The sequence below is a fragment of the Lissotriton vulgaris genome, chromosome 3_1 (genome assembly GCF_964263255.1).
Source record: "Lissotriton vulgaris chromosome 3_1, aLisVul1.2, whole genome shotgun sequence".
NCBI lineage: Eukaryota > Metazoa > Chordata > Amphibia > Caudata > Salamandridae > Lissotriton > Lissotriton vulgaris.
Window position 1 is genome coordinate 1807108244 of NC_141689.1, and position 21531 is coordinate 1807129774.

The following is a 21531-nucleotide window of genomic DNA, read 5'->3' on the forward strand; positions in this document are numbered from 1 at the left end:
AAGAGTGACTCCAAGAGTCAGTTGACTCACTTCCTGTTGCAGCTACAATGCCACAAAAGCTGAAGGAAGCCTGCACTTGTGGGAGCCCAGCTTCTCACGACCACCTGCCTGCAGCTGGATGTCAAATTGCCTGCTGGGAGACTGAGTCCGACCTGCCCGAGGTATCCCCAGTCTGCGGGAGCCGTGTCTTCATTGAAGTGAACTCTTGTCCTCCTTCAAGGAAGAGACACTCACCTGTGGACAACCCTTTGAAGACAGCTGTGACAGGAGACAAGTCGACCAGTTGCAACTGGACCTGCACTGGACTTCACTGGTGCATTGTTGGAGATAGAGTCCAGACAACAGAGATGATGATGCAGCGGGTCTAACATAAACCCTTCCCTGTGTCACTAGATCCAGGAAAACTCTTACCATTTATTCATCGGCGGGGCCCATAACACCCCATACACACATTCACACATTCCCTGAATCGGTGATGAGTAGACGAGCTGCAAGACTTGCGGGGTACCTTATTAACCTTATACAATAACTATATACATTATATACATTTAACTTAGATAGCTGTCAGTTCTAAAAGCATCAAGATACTCCGCTATTTGGTCGATAGACCAACTAGTAGGAATCAGATGATGGTGATTAAGTCCAGCTCAATCACAGTTTAAAATCTTCAACGTTTATTTGCCATGACTTTATTCTAATTACCACAGACTCAAGTTTATATTTCATAAGATTTTATCTAAACTAATTTAAAGAGAATTTTACATTTTATACATTTTATTTGACAAATACATTTTAAGCATTATTTCAATACATTTAGCACAGGAAATTAGAAAACGGAAAATACTCAATACCCCTTGGCCGTAGGGCAATGAAGAAAATGGTTCACCAGACCATGAACCGCAGATCACAGGATAGGACCCCAAGCTGTCTGTCCCTCTAACCTACTCGGACATCTCCCTCCTGAGATAGAATTTCAGTGATGGTCTTGTTCGTTTCCCCATCAAAGTTCAAAGTCCAAAATTTTCAAAGTCTCTTGCACCATAAAGAAAAATCATCTCAACTAACAGCATGTCGTGCTGAGTAAAGGTGCGGAAAAGAAGTCTCTCTTCATCATAAGCACAAGCACTCTTTATACCCTTTCACTAACTTTCTATACCCAATATTGACACATTTAGGGGCTAAATCCATTTCTGATAGGTCCATTGGAGGGGTGGTGATGATCACCTCATGTCCTCCTCGCTCAAACCAGTTAGCAAAAGTCCTTACTCATCCTAGGGGTTCACATGACTTTATTAAATGTTCACATTTATACTTGATTACACTATTAGTATCATTCTCTTACATTCATATGTTTTCTCATCCTCAGGAACTCAGATCCTTCATCCATTCCCATGCTTTTAGAATAGTCTCTTTGGCCCAACTCCTGTTGCAGGCCAGGCTGACTTTGACATCTCTCACTCCGGGCATAGGCCATATACTCGTGACTGAACGTCCATTTCTGCTCATGCGTGGGGGCCATGTTTAATTTCTGTTCACCATCACGTTTAACATCAGCCACTTTCAGACAAGGCCGATTAGGCCAAAATGGGAACTAATACGAAAGTAAACATAACAGAAATTAGATATAGAAAATAAGCCCTTTTGCTTACCGCCCACCATTCTAATTACCCGTGTTAGGTATTACCTAGCAAAAGCGACATTTGAAGCCATTTTACTTACCATCTGCATTTTATTGCCACAATATAATTCTACTGCATACACAAATACATGCAATTTACTCTTTATTTCTACATGATCACTAACCTATGTTAGTTCGACTCACATTTCATGAACAAATTAGATTTTCACAAATAGCAGTTAGTTTCCCACGTGTAGTGTCTAAATAAAAAGGTGCATTTGTTGCTTAGTTTACATGCCGTACACAATTAATATTATTAAAGTTATGAGGTAGTTAACTTTGAAGGGGTACAAAAAATGTTGTATCTCCCCTGCTCCATCAATGATATTTGAAGTATGTGGACCCGGGGTGGTCGTAGTAACACTCATCGCGTCTCTCACATAGCTCCAGTATCTTCAGCATCCTTCACACCTTCTCAGCATCCTGAATCCCCAGCATTAGGACCACTTCTTGGCTGGAACCACAGTTGTGGCAAAATCTTCTGTGAGGACTCTGAGACTGCTGGAACCGACAGGTAACTTCCTTGTGACTGGCTCCCAAACTGTTGTGGACAGCTCAAGAGAGGCTTTGCAGTAGTGCTAGCCCATTGGCTCAGTAACCCAACACCGATTTCAAAGATTTATTGGAAATTAAAAAATGTACTTACCTTTAATAAAATCATATCTCCAGTTCCCCTTGATAGATTTTTGTCATTTTCGGATCTAATTTAGGATTAAATACACTCCATTTTAATAAATTGGTGTTGAATTATTATTGTATTGTATTTATTCCTTAGCTGTTGTTTTGGTACTTATATAGCTTTACCCTTGTTTTTTGACTAAGTCTGACTTCTCTGTGCCAAAGCTACCCAGGAATGAGTTAAAGGCTTTGTTAAACAAGCATTACTGGACCTGCTAGACATTGTGACATTATTAAATTGTGAGGTCTCATACCCACACCACATTATCAACTTTCCTGCAAGCGCAAAATAAAGGGAGGATCTGTCTTAAGGATGTGTACACTCATCTTCTGATCTGATACATAATGGATCAAATCATCTGTTTGGGAACAACCAAAGATTTACCAACCACCTGAATCCAGCATTGTCATAGATACTCCTGGTCTTGCTGCATGTAAATTCCAGAGCGTGGCTGTCTATACAAAGAAAAAAGTACCATCAATAAATACTTTTCTGAAGGAAGAGAATGTCAGAATTGGTGTTGGCCTGGAAAGCAGCGTTCTTCTGTAGAATTAGCGATAGTCATGCTTGAAGAAAGGTAGGGCTCAGGCTGTGGGTGGTCAAAGGAGAAAGCCTTGTATGAGCAGCATCTTCATCATGCACAGCCAGCGGAGATGCTTACAAGGCTGGAGACATGTAACCATGCTTGCATAGATGTAGGAGCTGCCAGGTGGCCACATTCTGTATTCTCAGGAGCCTTAGCAGTTCGTAGAGCAGGGCATCAAGGTGCAGTCAACCAGCATAATCTAAGTATGACAGTCCAAGATGCCAATGGCCTGAACGAGATGAGGGAATCCTAGATGTAGGAATGTATGACCTAGAATTTGCTTGGCATGAAAGGAACTGAGAGGCACTTGATTTACTTGTAGAGCAACAGACAGATTGGTGTCCATGCTCACTCCCAGGTTCCTCACTTCCGTCGACGTGACTGAGGGGACTGTAGAGTTCCTTCAGGCTGGTGGCAGTAGGGAAGTACTTTATCCAGCTTCCTCAGGGGAGAAACACCCCATCCTTCCATCTCCCTGCACATGTCTCAGTCAGCAGCTGCCTCCTATTGCCCCCAATCATCTTACTGGAGACTTTTTCTTGGTGAGCTTCACACTCGTGCGGCTGCTCTTTTGGCCCAGCTTGGGCCCCGTTGTCGGATATCAGCAGAACAAGTACCTACGCCAGACAGTCATTGCATGGGTGGCGTACTTGATTTATGGAACTCCCTTGGGTGAAACACTGTGGTTTCATTGGCCTTACCCCGTTCCCGGAATCATCCCTGCAGAAGAGGCCACCAGAGGCCCGGAAACTCCAAGCCTGCCATGGAAAACACAGAACCCTTTACCGAGCTCTGGAAAATACACCTATCCTTGTGGATGGCGCACGTGCAAAATGCCTTTGTAAGAACCCACCTGCAGGGCCTAAAACTCTGATATTAGTGTTAGATGAAGCAGACACCATGTTTACAGAAGTCTGGCACTTATATATAGACTGAGTATGTTATTATCCTAGAAGCAAGAACAGGTGAGTGTAACCTAACCCAGTAAAGTATAAAGTATGACGTCAGAACAGAACTCCTCGTACTTGTCCTTCGCTATCACCCTTTGTGCGCAGCCTGCACCGCTGTCCCGCTGGAACGTTATGTGACGTGCAAATGCTAAGTCTACTGCCCCTCTATTGTGTCTCATACTAACTCACGGTTTGGAGAAGGCGGGGCAGGAAAGGAGAAAAATGGGCAAAATAAGAAGCAGTGTCTCTATGTCCGTCTTTTATTTCTTTCCCTAAAGGCAGGAATCAAGATGTCTTTCCAGAGCGTGTGTGAGTACAGTTGAAAGATATACAAAATATATCTGTGGTCATCTTTACAATATGTTAAAAAAATATTGCTATAAAATCATTCAAACTGTTTTTATTGGTACAAGTTTAGATTGGTCTTCCTTTAAGTGTTTAATAATTTCTTGTTTTTTTTTTTTAATGTGCTACTATAAATCTTTAAATGCTATCCTCGGTTATGTTAAACTAAATCTTTTAAATTTGGCAAGACCAGATGTGTACGTTTTCGCAGGGCTTTAAATGGGCCGGTACTCGCCGGTACTGAGTACCCGCACTTCCGAATTTTTTTGCCGTCAGTACCAGCACTTCTCTGGAGCCAGGGAGAGTACCGGTACTCTGATGGACAGCACAGCAGGCTCAGGTTAGGTTTCTCCTCCAGGGCAGACCCTGCACTGTGAATCAGGTGCCAGCGACCATTCGGGTGAATGTGCTATCATGACTTTTATCTTGTGTAAGGAGTTAATCTGTTTTTTTTTTTTACAGAAACACACTCCTCGTGTGTTTTAATATGTGCTGCAACTGGTACAGAAGTAATTATGTATGATCGTATTTTGCCCTTAGCCCCGCCCCTAGCCACACCTCTTTTTTAATGAGTACCTGCACTTATTTTTACCCATTTAAAAACTGCATTTTCGTAGTGGTTCTAAATCACCATATGGCAAAATTATCACAATAAAACTATGGCATGTTCCTTGACCCCCTAGGAAAGCCAAGATTGTAAGGAAACCCATGTACGTTTTGCATTTTACTACCCCGTGGAATATATTAGAGAGTGGAAAATCTCCCACATCATTAGTGCATGAAAAAGAGGTTATAATATATATATTCCTAAATATTTTGCATGATACCAATCGAAAGCCTGCTTGGCACCTTTTGTTCCATTTGCTCTGCTTCCAATTTCACGCTGTGTACCAATTTGCCAGTAGCTTTGGCATCATGAATCATAGTGATGTAAATGGCCATTGGGTAGGGATAAGAGGATTACGTGTGTTAACTTGATCCATAGTGGACATTGGTTCTTAATTATGTAACATCGAGTATAAAGTAGCCATTTACACGTAGGGAAATGCACAATGATGTCCGTTTTGTTTCATGTGTAAATTCGTAGCGCCATAGTATGGCGCATAGCGGGAAAATGTTAATCAGATAAAAACTCTTTAAAAACAGCTATGTTATGTGAAATATATGGTTGGTCCCTGTTAAACTTTAACGGCTATGTTTGTTTAAACTTATAGTGATCCCCCTGAAGAAGAGCTACAGTAAAAGCTCGAAATGCATTGGGAATAAGAAGATTCACTGAAAGATTTGTTTAAAAGTATGGACATACGACAGCAAGAGGTTGATACACAGCTGCCGTGTAGAAGCATTCATACTTTTCAATCGTTTACCATGTAACCAGTACAACTGAGGAACGAGTAGGATACAGTTCTAATAAAAGGATTGAATTTTGATTACATTTGTGGATTTTTGAAATACGCCATTTAGGCAATTGCAGTGCACTCAAGTTCGAGGCTTACCCGCTTCAATTCCTTGTTAAGTATTCACCCACGTGGTCTCAGGACAGACCGCATTGAGATGCACGCCAAGAATTTCGAACGTTGTTAAATGGAGTAAATATCGTCGTCTGACACCAGGAGTGTGCTTGCATCTTTCATGTTGCTTTTTAACTTTACTAATATCTACTAACTCTTGCCATGTTTTGTATTCTTTATAGACACACCATTTACTAGAATGACAAGTGGTCATTGAGCCTCTCTGTCTACAACAACAGTTGTAATACTCTGTTTAACCGCATGCGAGCTAGCGGTTTTCCTGCTGTGCGCTGAAAATTCGAAAATCGCGCGATACGTGACAAAACCAGCTCGTCATGCGCGTAGCGCAGGTAACGCCCATGACGAGCTGGCTTTGTCATCAGCGCTGAAGGTGTTAAATTCTAAAGATAAGTACACAACTCTTCCTTGTAAGCCAGTTGGTGGCAGCTTCCTTAACTCCATACGAAGGAAGGAATGTGTTCACACATTATATGAAAATGGACATTTAAACCTGCTAGTTCTTATGGGCCCCCCAAAAATCAATGTGGGTAATTTGATGACCCATCTTAATTTGAACAGACCCATCCTAGGGGCAGATATGGATTCTGCGCTACAGGTTTACGACAGATGGATGAATGCAGCGGTGACTTCTTCTTCGAAGAAGGCCGATCCAGGCAGAAATAGGATGATGCCATCTCAACCTTGGTATTCGCCCCACCTCCGTACTCTGAAACTTGCTTGCAAAAAACTGGAGCGAGCATGGAGATTAGCTTATTGTCCACAGGCTAAAACAGTGTTTCGTGCAGCCCAGCGAGATTACTATAATAGCATTAAACATGCAAAAACAGAGTTTTTTTCTAAAAGAATTGAGAGAGCTAGTAACAATAGTCGGGAAATTTTCTCGATAGTGAAGAGCTTTCTCTCTCCCTGTGCTGAGCAGGTATCCATAAGTCCTTCTACTGAATGGTGTGAAAGGCTCTCCTCCTTCTTCCTATCGAAAATTGTTAATATTCAACACAGTTTGAGAACAGTTGGAGGAGGCGACAAAATGATAGGCAACAACGAAACTAAGGTTCCTCCCACCATCATCATGGAGAGATTTATTCCTCCTTCGGTCGAGGACACCCTGACAGCAATTAAATCTTTAAAATCTGGTGCTCCCGGGGATGTCTGTCCGGCTCGGGTGTTGGCCGAAGTAGCCGAAGTTGTGGCTTCCGAAGTCTCCCAAATAATAGGGCTATCTTTTTCCACTGCAACTGTTCCGAAAATATGGAAACAGGCTAAGCTTTTGCCACTGCTTAAGAAAACAGGCGCGGATCCAGCTGTGCCGAATAACTATCGACCTATTTCTCTTTTACCAGCTATGGCTAAAGTTGGTGAGAAGCTGGCATTCTCCCAGCTTAATGCCTTTGTGGAAACTTCAGGGGCGTTACATCCTGCCCAATCTGGCTTTCGTGCAGCCTATAGCACGGAGACAGCGCTGGTGGAGGTTACAGAGGCGATTAGAGGGTGCCTGGACAGTGGCGGCAGAGCGGTCCTAATTTTATTGGACCTCTCTGCTGCGTTTGACACTGTCCCACACACACTTCTCTTGGCACGACTGGCCGATATCGGCATAGTGAGTTCTGCTCTGGATTGGGTGAAATCCTTTCTTACAGAAAGATCTCAGCAGGTCTGGATTCCTCCTTATTCATCCTCGATTAAATCCCTTGCTACAGGAGTTCCCCAGGGCTCTACTTTGAGCCCCCTCCTTTTTAATGTATATCTCACCCCTCTTATTTTTTTAGCTGAAGAAATGGGAGCGAAAATATTAGCATATGCGGATGATACGCAGCTCCTGTTCACGTGGCCAGATGCGAACACTGACACTGAGGTAGTGCGTTCATGCCTTTCCGCTGTGTTTAACTGGTTAGCAGCAGCACAGCTGAAGTGCAATGAAGATAAAACAGAAATCCTGCTATATGGCCAGTTTCCGTCCAATTTCAGAGAAACTCTATGGCCTTCTGATTTTCCCCAGCCAGGCGCTGTCAATATCCCTGCTAAAAACTTGGGAGTCTGGTTTGGGGAGGATTTGCGATTCGAGGCACACATAAAAAAACTCACTGGGGTGTGCTTCGGGTCCCTAAAAGCCATGAGGAAGATTTTTCCTTATCTACCTTCTTCAGCAAGAGAGTCGGTCGCAAGAGCCCTTATTCTATCACGACTCGATTATGCCAACTCTCTGTTGTGTGGCTCTCCGGCTTTTTTGGTCTCAAAGCTCCAGATCATCCAAAATGCGACTGTTCGCCTACTGTGCAATGTGCCATATAGAGAAAGTCCTCGGGCTCATATGAAGGAACTACATTGGCTGCCAGTAGCACAGAGGATTACCTTTAAAATTCTTACTATAGCTTTTAAAGCAGTTCATGACCTTGGTCCTTCTTATTTGAGAGACAGATTTTCCCGCTATGTCCCTACTAGGGCTCTGCGTTCTGCAGATTGTAATTTCTTAAGAGTACCCCGATTTCAGCGAGTTCGTTTGGGAGGCCAATCACTTGCTGTCACCGCGGCCAGGACTTGGAATATCCTCCCTCTCTCCCTGAGATTAACTGAAAATTTTGTGACATTTAAAAAGGCACTTAAAACATATCTTTTCAGAATGGCTTATTAATTTCTGTTCTCTTTTCTCCCTCTGGCCACATGCTTGTTTCTTCTTACGCGCCAGGACACTCTGGTAGTATTTGAGCGCGATATAAAACAGCTAAAATAAAAATAAATAAAATAAAGTTCTTGAGGCATAGATATCAATTCTAAGTTAGTTATGTCTCTAGTTCGCATTTTGTTTTCTTCTAACTTATTGTAGCAGTACTTACATTAAATATAACTTGACAAGTGGACAAGTCAAACCACTCCTCTACAAATAAACAAACAGCAAATTGTTGCCACTTATCATTGTTCTCTTTTTTACTTTTTACTACAAATCAATATTCTGAGTTTAACTTTTATAGTGAGTGTGTCGACAACAAATACAAACACAGTTTGGTTTTTCAGAGGAAACAGTGTTAAAATATGTAATCTCTTCTACAAAGTTATCAATACTATTCCCTGTCTCCTGTTTCCCATACCTGCAAATGGGTAATCTTCGTTTTCCCTACACTCCTCTTCAGGACCAAAGAAACGAAACTGAACATTATCACAAACTTTTTCTACCTCTGCTACTGTACCGTGCAAAAGAGTTGTATTCCTTTCTCCTAAACATAGTTCAGGAGTTTTAGCATAGTAACGTCTCCTAACTAACTTCCACATTTCAGAGAAGTTCCACAGATAACATTCTGAAATGATGAAAGATGCTTCAGCACACTTTCTTTGATAGACACACTAGTGAATGTACTTGTAAAATTGCAATTTTCAGTTTCAAACTTCTGCATGAAAACTCACGTAGAAAATATCTCAGATCAATAGATTCTTGCCCAAAACTCCACTTTTATAGGGGGGCCTGTCTACGCCTTCCCTGTACCTCTTCAGCTATCACTTCCTCAACATTCCTAGGAACCATTTCTTCTTTTGCTACAGGAATACCACCCTTCACCTCATAACATTTTCCAGTTGTTTCAACTTCATGCACTAATGTGTTCAGTTGTAGTGCAGCTTTCTTTGTTAAAGAAAGGCTTATTGCTAGATGTAGGCTTCCATTCACCTCTATTTTTATTCACATCTTTTTCTCTTCATACTCAACACTGTTTTGGCCATTGTTTTCATTCTGTTTAATATTAATATAAACAGTTTTCACTTCAAGGCAAAGATTTATCTACTACAGTTTCTATGTGTTGTTTTTGCTTATAAGATGCTGATCTTCTGTTATACTGTTTTCTATTTCTTACTAAAATTTGTATTAACCTATTACTAAACATTCTTCTTCTTATCTCTTTGTAGTACTGTTTCTGCCTTGCTATTAGATTACTTCTTTTTAGAACAGTTTCCACTTTGAATATGACTTACTGCTTTTCGTTTCGTAGTTATTGGTAAAGTTTTTTCTTTTTGTTGATATCATTTTCCATATTTTTTTCTAACCACTGTTTTAAGAAACTGCTCATTTCTCTGACCCCCATTTTTTTTGCAGAACATTTTGTCCATCCGCTTTTTTGTTCTGAGTTTTTTCAAAGCAGAACTTTTTTTTGTTGCTTTTCTGCTCTGTTCATTTCTTGTCATCTTAAATTCTTCTCTTTGAACTCAAGCAAATATCGAAAAACAACATAGAATACAAATTTGTCGTTTTATAATTAAATCATCTAAAATTGTAGATATATTTTATACCATTCCGGACCCAAGTACACAGCAGTGTGTCATATGGCCTACCTACAGACTATCTTACTAGTCTTTTTTATGTGCTTGATAAAAAAACTTTAGATTTACAAAGAATTGTAAACATCAAGTCTGCCAAGCAGTAAAACCTTTCTGGATGGATGACTAATTACTATAGGATTATTTAAATGAGTGTGCCACCAGCTCCTTTAGTGCTAGATACATAAGAGTTGTATGTGAGCATGTGATTGAATGTTTAGGTCCTTCTTACACTGTCTAAGGGGGTGTATTCATCCCTCTCACCGTTGGAATGTGCTTATACGAGATTTAAATCCGGGTGAAAGACTAGATGTATAGATGAGAATACTGGCCTTTAAGTGTGCATGTAGCTCATTGAAACTTCTAACTAAATGTGCACACTTTTATGCAAACAGTAGAGTACCCTATGGACTAGGGACAGGCTACCCTAGGGGTGAGTTATATGTGGTAGAACAGCAGGTTAAGGATTTGTCAAGGGGTTTTAAATGCCAGGTCAGCCTAGCAGTAGAACTGGATGCACAGCCTCAAGTGTACCAGGGCTGAGACATGTTTAAAGGACTACGTCTCTGGATGGGTGACTTCGTAGTGTCAGTTCTTTAGTAGATATCGAAATGAGAGTCTCAGTGCCTATGTGGGGGGTGTGTTTCCATATGTAAGTTTGGTGGGACATCACTGGCTCTCTTTGTGAGTATGGGTTTGTAAATCTATATGTAGGGGCAGTTTGGATTGCCTCCTGGATGTTAGTTACAATTGGGTTATTTAACGGAGTATGCTGCAGCCTCCATTAGTGCTAGGTACATAAGAGTTGTGTCTGTGTGTGAGAGTGAATGTTTAGTTGATTGTGACATTGCCTGAGGGGGTGTATTGGTGGCTCTACCCTTTTGTATTTGCTTACATAAGATTCAAATCAGGGTAAAAGGCTGGATGTATAACTGAGCCTATTGGTCTGTAAGTGTGCATGTTGCTCACTGAAGCTTCTAACTACATATGTTAGCTTTTATGCACATAGGAGTGTACCCTATGGCCTAGTGAAAGGAAGAAGCTTCAAATGTAAGATGAAAGTATCTTTATTGAAGCCAGCAGGAACATCGCAGCCACCTCTTCATAAAACAACATCACCTCCCAACTCCTACATTCCAGAACCCATCAACCACATTCCACCTGAGACCCAGCACGCAACCGTAACCCAACATATTTTCCTCTGATACAATAACAAATAAACATGGATACAGAACCGATAGTTCACAAATGTTGGATAAATACATATTTAAATCCTTGAACTAAATGGAGATTATTAGAAATAATATAAAACACACTAACATTTGTTGAATGAATACATGACAAAGCACTTAAACTTGGCATAATAGAGTATAAATTAATGCATAATATACTCCTGAAATTAGGATGGCAACCTAGAAATCCTAGAAGAAAGTACACAGGCACTGGTCTCATAGTGCACCTGTGTGTGAACGGCTTGAGATCCATCTTCCCCAGACACATGACCTTGATGTGACCTAGGCACCGTGATTTGACTTTTATTCCACCATCTGCCATCCTCAATTTCACTGCACTCTTATTCTCAGTACAGTCTTACATTCAGAAAATGTACTTCCACCCTTAGGTAGAATCCCAGGAGATTTTACCCTCACTTGAGGGGAAAATTGTTTACAGTGCACGTGTTACAATGCGTGTCATTACAACGAATGTTTTACAATGTGAAATCCATTACAACGTGTCATTACACCGCATAATCCATTACAACGCATTCCCCAAAGTAACACCCCAGCGGAGTTAGAATAGTAATTGCGTTGTAATGGATTATACATTGTAACGACATGCGTTGTAATGGATTTTGCGATGTAAAACATTTGTAGCAATGACATGCGTTGTAACGCGTGCATTGTAAAGTTTCATATTCCTCACTTGATCACCAACAAATATTCTTAGCTCTCTGCTTCTTGGTTGAACATACTTGTTCTGAGCTTCAACCCTCTTACTGTCTGCCTCCTTTATTTTTTCTTTGGGCATTTTAAAATCCACTTCCTCAACATGTTGGAAGAGGGAATACGTCCTTTCAACAAGATGAATGGAGAAACCTCAGTGAAACTTTTGACAGTAGTGCGCACTGCCTACAGCAGTTTCTTTAGTTCTTGCTTACAATTTAAACCACTGGAATTTGACAGTTATACATTCTCCATGATCACCCTGTTGAACCTCACTCTCCACAAGGTCAATGCTCCTAGGGTGATAAAGAGAAGTCCTAGTGTGTTTTATGTCCATAAATTCCACAAACTCTTTAAATTGCTAAACAATTGACATTTGTGTTTAAATTAATTTGCACCTTAAAATTGACCAGTCATTTTAGAATTGCATGTTTTACCTCCAGCACTGCTGCAGAAGCCTTCAGTTGCTAAAAGTGCAGTAAATTTCTATTTTTTTAACTATAATCACTACCAAAACAAATTTAAAGCACATAAGTAAACTGATCCGGAAAGGCCATTAATGAAGTAATTCACTGTACCAAATACGCTTTTAGTATTTGCGATATATGCTTCCTGAGCTTTGATTTAGTGATTCCAACAGCAGTATACATTCTTGGTTAGAGCAGTCACTTGGCTTACATCTCTTTTTTTATATAATTCTTTTTATTAACAGTCATTGACATTTACATACAGTACGAAGGAGTAGGTGAGTGTGCTTACAGTGGTGACCAACAGCAAGCATTGACAAAACAGTATTTCCTATTGGAAGCTATGGGGAAGAGACAGTATCAGGGTCAGTTCCACGGGGTGGGCTACTCACATTCCCCCTATAGGTATTCCATTGGTCCCAGATTTTTGGACCATTTTCGGGGGCAGCCTGAGCAATATAGACTGTTTTCTCCCTGAACATGCACCAATCAAGGTCTTTTTTCCAGTCTGAAAGCGTAGGTGCGTGAGCAGCTCCCCAAAGCTGTGCTATGTTCTTTTTCGCTATTGTAAGCCCCAGGGTGACCCAGAGTGTTTGATGACTTTTTAAGTCCGTGGGCTCCCAGATGTTAAGAAGGCATCTACGTGCCTCTGGGCAGAGAGAAACTGCGAGAACCTCTCTGATTACCTCATGTATTTTTTGCCAATAGGCTTGTATATAAGTGCAGTCACAGATGATGTGAATGAATGTGCCTAGTTGAGTACAGCCCCTCATACAGTCCCCCCTTCCCCCAGCCACTCCCATGCCTAGTAGTTGGGGCCTGGTCACATAGACTCTATGGAGGATTTGAAGCTGTATCAGTCGCCGGCACGCAGAGATTGCTACTCTATTCTCGGGGAGGACACTGCCCCTGCCACTCCTCGTCGTCAATTATCATACCATCATTCACCCATTTTTCTCATAGTACATGGAGGTGGTTCTCCATGTTATTTATTAATTTTTTGTACATTAGCAAGATGGTCTTCTTTGGCAAATGGCCATCGAGTAGTCTGTCCTCTAAGGGAGGGGGGGGGGCCCTGCAGGAGGGAGCGATCGAAGTGGCTGGCGCACCGGTGTGTAGAGAAAGCATTCCAAGTCCGCTAGTTCATATTGGTGCTGCAGCGTGATAAACAATTTTATCTCGTTCTTATCCCAGAGGTCTTGGACCTGCGAAATCCCAATAAGTTCCCATTTGTCAAAACCCTTCGATTTCCATAGGTCCCCCAGCCTTTGGGAGTCCCACAACGGGGTGGCCAGTGTAAGTTTCGTCCCCCATCCCAGTGACCTATTAGCAGCTTGCCATACCGCAGTACAGTGTTTAGTAAGACCCATAAGGGGATATCTACCTGGCTTAGAATATAGCACCCGATTGAAGGTTTCCCCCAGAGAGGAGCCATCTGTCCATAGAGTAGCCCAGGTCATCTGGGCGACCATAGATACCATGGTTTATGGCTGCGAGGTGCGCCGCCCAATAATATTTTTTAAAGTCAGGTAGGCTAATTCCACCCTTATACCAGTTGAGTGTTAACTTCTGCAAAGCGATTTGCAGTTTACCGTCCCACAGGAGATTTCTTTGAAGCCCCTCAATTTCCCTAAAGTATGTGTTGGGGACAGGATCAAGTGAGTTCTGCAAAGCGTATAAGAACCAGGGTAGGGACATCATTTTGAAAAGAGCTGCTTTGCCCAATAGTGAGAGAGAGAGCGCCTTCTAGCTTGCTATGTCTTGTTTGAGTCTTTGCAGCGGCGGGACTAGATTGCGGGTGTAGTGGAGTGTCCGGTCCAGGGAAACAAAGATCCCTAGGTATCTAAACCCTTCCGATGCGATTTGAAGGGGGCAGCCTCGCGGTGCTTAGGGTGGGTCACCCCTGAGGACATAGAGAAGGGATTTTTACCAGTTTACGCTGAAACCGGAATATCTACCAAATATATTCAGGATGTCAAAAATCACAATCAAAGGTTTCTTGGGGGTGGCAAGGTATAAAAGAATATCATCAGCATAGAGGGAAATTCGGTCTTCCCAGCCCAGGGACCAACGCAATCCGTAGAGAACTGGATCTGATTTTTTGTTGTTAACTACCACTTGTGCTAAGGGTTCACAATAAAGTAGGCAGATCATTGTATAAAACTCGATCCAAACCCCAGCTTAGTGAGTGTGGCGAAGAGATATGATCATTGTAGGGTATCAAACACAATAGTGGCGTCTAGTGAGACAATTATTGCCTTTTCTTGTATGGCGGACGCTCTACCGAAGACACCATGGCCCCTGCGTAAATTCAGCGCCGTGTTCTTATGCGGCATAAATCCAGATTGGTCCGGGTGGACTAGGCCTCCGATAACTTTGACCAATCGATTAGCCAACAATTTGGGCTAAATTTTGGGTTCAGCATTCAGAAGGGCGATAGGGCGGTATGATGCACACTCCGTCTTGGGTTTACCCTCCTTGTGGATAGGGACAATAGAAGCTATTCTCTGGTCCAACGGCAATAGTCCCTGCTCTAAACTGTCCATGTACATAGCTTTCAAGTATTGGGACAGTTTGTCCGGCCTTAATTTGTACCTTTCAATCGGAATACCGTTGGGACCCAACGCCTTGCCTGGGTGTAACGTGCGTATTGCAAGTGCTATCTCATCTTCGGTCAGAGCACTGTTGAGAAATTCATGGTCCTCTACTGAGAGAGTGGGGAGAGAGATGTCTTGGAGGAGTTCGGCTTCGTCGCTTTCATTGTATGGTGGTATCGAGGTATAAATGGTATGGAAATGATCAGCAAATTGATTAACTATATTTTGCGGGTAGGTCATGGGAGGGCATATCGGCTCTACGGATCTCAGGGACCAGCCTGCTGGCCAATACTTTTTGTCAAGCCATGCAATTCATGTTCCCGCCTAGTCACCCAGGTCGTAGATTCTACCCAGCTGGTCTCCCCCAAGTGCCTTGGCTTTTTCAGTCACTAAGTCTCTATAGCTGTCCTTTTTAAGGCGAAGCGTATGTAGCGCCTCAGGTGTGAGGTCATCTACCAGGTCTTGTTCTAGCCGGGAGATCTCTGCCTCTGCATCCGAGATATCTTTGCGCTTGTCCTTTTTGTCACCGGAGATCAGAGACAGGGCCTGCCCGCGGATCACTGCCTTAAAGGCCTCCCACAGTGTTTGAGGGGAGTCCACTGTTCCCTCATTCTCCCCGAAATAGTCGACAATGGCTTTGATGCTAATCCATGCGATTGCGATCACTTTTCTATACAGGACACACTCCATTTTACCATGTTCTGCGAACACTATGCACTGATTAGGAAAAAATATTTGTTACCTATTTTACGGGAGGCTGGCTTTTAACAGGTCAGGCCAGCACTCCTGTTTTTACAACTTTTATCTAGTGGGTGCATAACATATCATGTGGCAAGCTTCTTAGTGGCAGGTGTTCGAATTAATAAGAAGTGCTCTAATTTACGATTCAGATCTATTGCAATCAATTGATATTAGTAGCCTTGGTGCCTTTTTAAACTCTGAAGCTGATTTTTAAATGGAATATTTTATACTTTTTAAAATGTTTTATTGAACACATGAGATATGTTCATTTTAAATTTGATATGTCTTTACCTTTTATCATTGTAATTGATTGTGACCATATGCATTGTTGTATTGTATTAATTGTAACTATTTGTATCAGTGTCTTTTTCTCATGTTTATTAATCGAATAAAAGTGATTGACTGACTGACTGACTGGCTTTGAGCAGTTCTTTACGAATTTTGGGGTCACGGAGATACCATGGGTTGCTTAGGACCATCCTTCCCACCCATGTGTAACTGAACACTTAGTGTACCCAAAATGGAGAGTGGTCGGAAATTCCCCTAGCTAAGTGTCTGATTTTGTGAATATATACTATGTGTGATTCAGGGACTATGATGTAGTCAAGTCTTGAGAGGCTAGCATGCGTGCCGGAGTGGAACGTGTGTTGTATTTTGTCCTGGTTGTAAGCCCTTTAACCGCCTACCAGCATCATTGCTTCGAGAAAGTAAGGTAACCAACGGGATGACTGTCAAAGCACACGGGGGATGGTGACCCAATGTGCCTGAAAGTACTGAATTGAAGTCGCCCCTAGCTCCTCCGGTAAAGCCAGAAGGATGGCGCTTAGGTCCCTGAACGTGGTGGCCTGTAGACTTGGTGGAACATAAACTGACATGAGTGTAATGGTTTGACCCTCCCAAGTACCCGTGACCCCAATGTAGCGCCCCCGATCGTCAATCCAGGTGGATGTTACTGTGAGAAGAAATGATTTCCTGAACAGAATGCCCACTCCGCATGAACTAGACGTGAAGCCAGCGTGGGCTATCATGGTGTAGCCATATCGATGCATGGCCATGCACGAGTTCCCAACCAGGTGCATTTCTTGGAGCATGACAACATCGGGTATATGTCTTTTGATGTGCTGGAGCATATTGCTACGTTTTACCTTGTCCCCCAGCCCATTAACATTCCAACTTAAGATCTTAACATTTCTGTCCCACTGCGCACACATTAAAGCTTGAGCGTTTTTCTATGTTTTTTACAATCCATTCGGCCTGCACTGTCAATGAAAAAAAAGGAAACCAATCAACCGAATAATAACCCGACACCCCAAACAAACTCCAACCCAACAACTCAGGAGGCCAGGAGCTGAGCCGGGAGCCGATCGGCTCACGCGAGCTCTGTGCGAAGATTTGTGCGGTCACAACCAGCTGGGGCCACCGTCTTTCGTGTCCCCGGCGTGGGAGGTTGTGAGGCATTAGCGGAGGTGTTTTGGAGATCTTGGAGTCGCGGGGCCGGGGTGATTTTTTACCCAGATTGCCGAGGAGAGCGCTCACCAGCTTCCCAACATTGTGGCACAACATCGGAGCAGCAGCGTTATTGCTGGCTCCCGCTGAGACAGCTGGGGGAGGACTTGCCGCCAGAGATCGCCCACCTCGCCCGACTGCCAAACAGGCAAGAAGCGCTAGTGATGGTATGATCTGCACCAAGCGCCGCATCTCTGCTGCAGCCTCCACCGGTGCCTGACTCTAAAATGGCGGCTGCCGCTGCCCACACAGCGGTCTTTTCAGGACTCAACATCTGAGGCGCCCGTTCTCCAGGCGGTTCCTGCGGTGAAGAACTTCATTTGGTCACTCTGTGCCTTCTGCGTCCATATATTGCTGCCATATGTCTGCTGCCCGCTTGCCCCCCTGCCGGCCCGCCGCTGACTCCCACACAACTACCAGGGCGGATGAACACACACACAACCCACCGGCTGCACCAGGAGCCATGCCAGCGCGACCGCACCAACAGCGTCAACACGGCCTTCACCCCCCACGCACAACGCCACCACCCACATCGTGTTTAACACCTTGGCTGCTAAGGGGTTTTCCCCTCCTGCGCTGAGCATGTGTAATTCCCATTATTCATGACAAGGTCAACTCGTCATAAGCACAGCGCAGGTAAAACCCATGACGAGTTGACCTTGTCATGAGCATGGAAGGAGTTAACTGGGCTCTGGTGAGAGGCCCCTCCTTCCCTTCAAACTTTGTTTTAGACTTTGCTGCCTCACGTTCTGCCTTGGCGCCTGTGGTCTTTCTTCCCTGACCCCCTGGTCTCCGGATTGAACTCCTCTGCCCCAGCTCCTCATGAACGATGAGGCTGTGACTTTGCTGCGGACTGCCTTTCTCCCCCTGGACTTGCTAGCTATGTCAGCCCTCTTCATGGACTTTCGGACTTGGACCTTTGTGCTCCCCACCATTTTTTTGTTATGCCTCTCTTCTTCTTCTTCTTCTTCTACCTTTCTCCTCCGCCATTTTAGCGATCTCTTACCTCCCCCTCTGTCCTAGCGACCTGTCTATTGTCTCCCCAGTTGCCTCTGACACACTCCTCACTGTCTTACTCATTACTATCTGCTTCTCTCTCTCGTTTGTCTCACTTTCCTGCCCTTCCCTGTCCCTCCCTTGGTGCTGTGACTGCATCCCCCTCCGACCCCACTTAATGGAACTCTTCTTTTCTGTATATAGAGAGATAACTCTAATCACTAGTATATGCAGTAGACCTTTGTACTCTACTATTCCTATGTGACTCTTAGAGTATATCCATTCATATCCCTTCCCTATGTATATAGAGATAACTCTAATCACTAGTATTTGCAGTAGACCATTGTACTCTCTACCATTCATATGCGACTCTTCGAGTATATCCATTCATATCCCTTCCCTATGTATATAGACATAACTATAATCACCAGTCTCTTCTTTGTGTGACTTTACATCTTGTACATTTGCAATTTATTTCTGTGTGTATCGTTTATGTAACGCATGTAATCCTAAGTCCTTATGTTTTGCAACTGGTTCTTATGTAAAGCGCTCCGACACCTTCGGGTAAAGTTTGCACTATATAAAATCGCATTAAATAAATAAAATTAAAAAAAACCCACCCTGCTTCCCTGCACTCTGGGCGCCCAACTGCCCATTCAAACCTGCAGAGTGCCTGTTGCCCCAACTGGTAAACTAAAGGAAGAAAAAGATTGGGTATAGCACCCGTACATTTATGGAAAACCCAAACGAGTCACTGCCTACTGGCATCGTGGTCTATCAGTCGGGATGGGCTCCAGTTCAAGAGAGGTCCCCTCCAGCCCCATGTAGATGCAGGGCCTTGACGAGGATCCGGCCACGCTGCAGGTGTAATCGCCAGATTGCAAAGTCAGTGTCAGTCACCTTGCCAGTCAGCAGAGCGGTCTCCACGGTTGGTCTGTCCAGAGTCACGGTCTACTTGGCTGTCCAGCCACTCCGAGGCTGTATCCGATCGAAAAACCAAGTTAGTCTCCCTGCCTCTACTCTGAGTTTTGCGGTAAAAAGCATGGCATATTTGAATCCTCTCTGTCTCTGTAAAGTCTGGAAAGAAAGTTATGTCGGCATTCTAGTAGCAGAGAGGGGCGGTCGTTCTGGCTTTTTTTAGGATGACATGTCTGTCTGTAAAGTTCAAAACCCGCGCTAGCAGGGGACGTGGATGGGCCACGGGTCTCGGACGGCCTCCCGGCACCCTGAGCACCCACTCTACAACAAAGAATTCGCTGAGTCCTTTAGGCTGTAGGTGTTTTAGGATAAGTTCTTCTAAGAAGAGGTCCGGCGTCTCTCCCTCCGCTTTCTCAGGGACCCCTAGTATTCATACGTTGTTTCTTCTAAGGCGCCCTTCGTAGTCATCCAGCTTGTGTTCTGTAAGTTTGCGGAATGCACGTAGATCATGTACATTTTCTTGAAGGTGCACTACATCTTCTACAAGACTCGCCGCTGTAATTTGGTCCTGTTTGACCTTCTCAGTGCTTTGGTCAGATCTGCCCGAATGAGTTTCACTTCGATTGAGAGCATGTCCATTTTGAGCTCCAAGGAGGTTCTGATTCTAGCTATAGCTTCCATGACATCTTTCAGCGTCAGTTCCTGGCTTTCTCCTCCAGATTCACACATCATTCGAGTACCGGGACGCGAGTCTGGAGGTGAGTCTGGGGACTGTGTAGCAGTCCAGCTTATTGGATTGGACTGTTTTCTGGCCCCTTGGGCCAGTTATTTTCGGCTTTTCAGAGGTTGCCATTTTGCAAATGAGGGCCGGGTCAAAGAGGGCTTTTTCCCTCTTCTTTCACCCCAGCCCGCGTGTACTGAAGGGTACTGCACAGAATAGCAGCAGGTTTTATTCTTCTCCCGCCCAGAGATTCAGCCAAGGGAGCAGTCCCATATGGCCGGGCTGGTGAGTCTCACTGGGATGGAAACAACAGTCCAAACTGAAGTTATTCACTGAAGGAGGGGCAAGCTGGGCATTAGTTCAGCCCTTACCAGGGTCCAGCATAGTGAGGGCTATTATTGCCTGCTTTCCAGGTCTGTCGTTACGGTTTAGAGGGGTGGGAGGGAGGCATAACCACAAGCACACGATTGCTCAGCTCCGGGAAGGGGGGACGGGGGAGTCAGGCAAGGCACTGGCACCAGGTAAAACCCCCGATCTCCATCGCCACCCACAGGGACCTCCTCACCCCTCCATCATCGCATCTCCGGTCAGGGAATGGCCGCGTTGGTCTCCGGGCACTCGGTTTGCCACTTAGCCTTAGCAGAAGGTTCTTAAGGCAGTGGGCACCCCTCTTGAGAGGCATGGGGCCTCCGTCAGTCAGCTCCAGGTGGCGGGGTCTTTTGTTGGAAGGGCCGCACAAGGCCTCAGATTTGCGTCACCAGCCGCTTCTTCTCGCCCCAACACCAGCCGCAGTCAGCATCCCATGCCCCGGCTCACATGGACACGCAGGCCTCACTGCAGTGGGAGTCGTAACTTCAACCCCGGACTCCCAAACAACACCGGAGTTCCAGGAGGAGGGGTGGAGTCCACACCCCTTCCAATTCGTAAATCTGAGGTTGGGTATCGGATTGATGTGGCAGATAGATGTATGGGAGGGAGCGAGGACGGAGCTCTTGGATTATGTTGCCATCTCTCTGCGCCGCTTGGCCACGCCCCCTGGCTTGCCTCTCTTGTTCAGCCTGGTCCACAATCTGACAGTATAAATGTAAATCAGGCCAGAATGGGGAGGGAAAATGAGCCCTAGGTTAGAACTACAAGAACATTTCTAGTACTCAAGACAATAACTTTTTGCGGTCTCAATTCAAACCATTTTAACAGTCTGATGAAGACAGTGTTGTTTGTAATATATACTTTTTAGAGAGGGCTTCATGTTAGCTTGTGATTGGATGGCCTGTATGTTTCCGTTTGTGGCTTCTGATTCAATGGCTTTGTTTCTCAATTTTGTGTTTGTCCCAGATTTCAGAGTGTTCGATTAGTTGTGTATTCTACCACTGCTGAAGTAAAAACTATTTTTCCACCATCTTTTGTGATGTCCTACCCATTTCTCGCTCAGTTGCGTGCAATTATTCTCTTTCCTTTGCTACTCAACTTGCTGCGCCTCTCACCCCCTTCTTTCTTTAATTATCCCCTCCTCTGACAATGAGGACTGCTGTGGCTCAGTCCCCTTACCGCCTTTCTCTCACTCTGCATCACT

The 21531-nt window shown here is 44.1% G+C and overlaps 1 protein-coding gene across 3 annotated transcripts in view; it reads left to right on the forward strand.

The window, feature by feature from the left end:
• The window catches only part of ANAPC10 (anaphase promoting complex subunit 10), a 497529-nt gene that overhangs the window by 36572 nt on the left and 439426 nt on the right, over positions 1-21531 (forward strand). For 2 of the 3 annotated variants that reach the window (XM_086962247.1, XM_086962244.1), the window contains exon 1: positions 2062-2192. The gene's annotated coding sequence lies outside the window, so the exon portion shown is untranslated. Of the gene's footprint in view, positions 1-2061; positions 2193-21531 lie in introns of those variants that run through there. The other variant, XM_086962250.1, reaches the window with a different exon arrangement.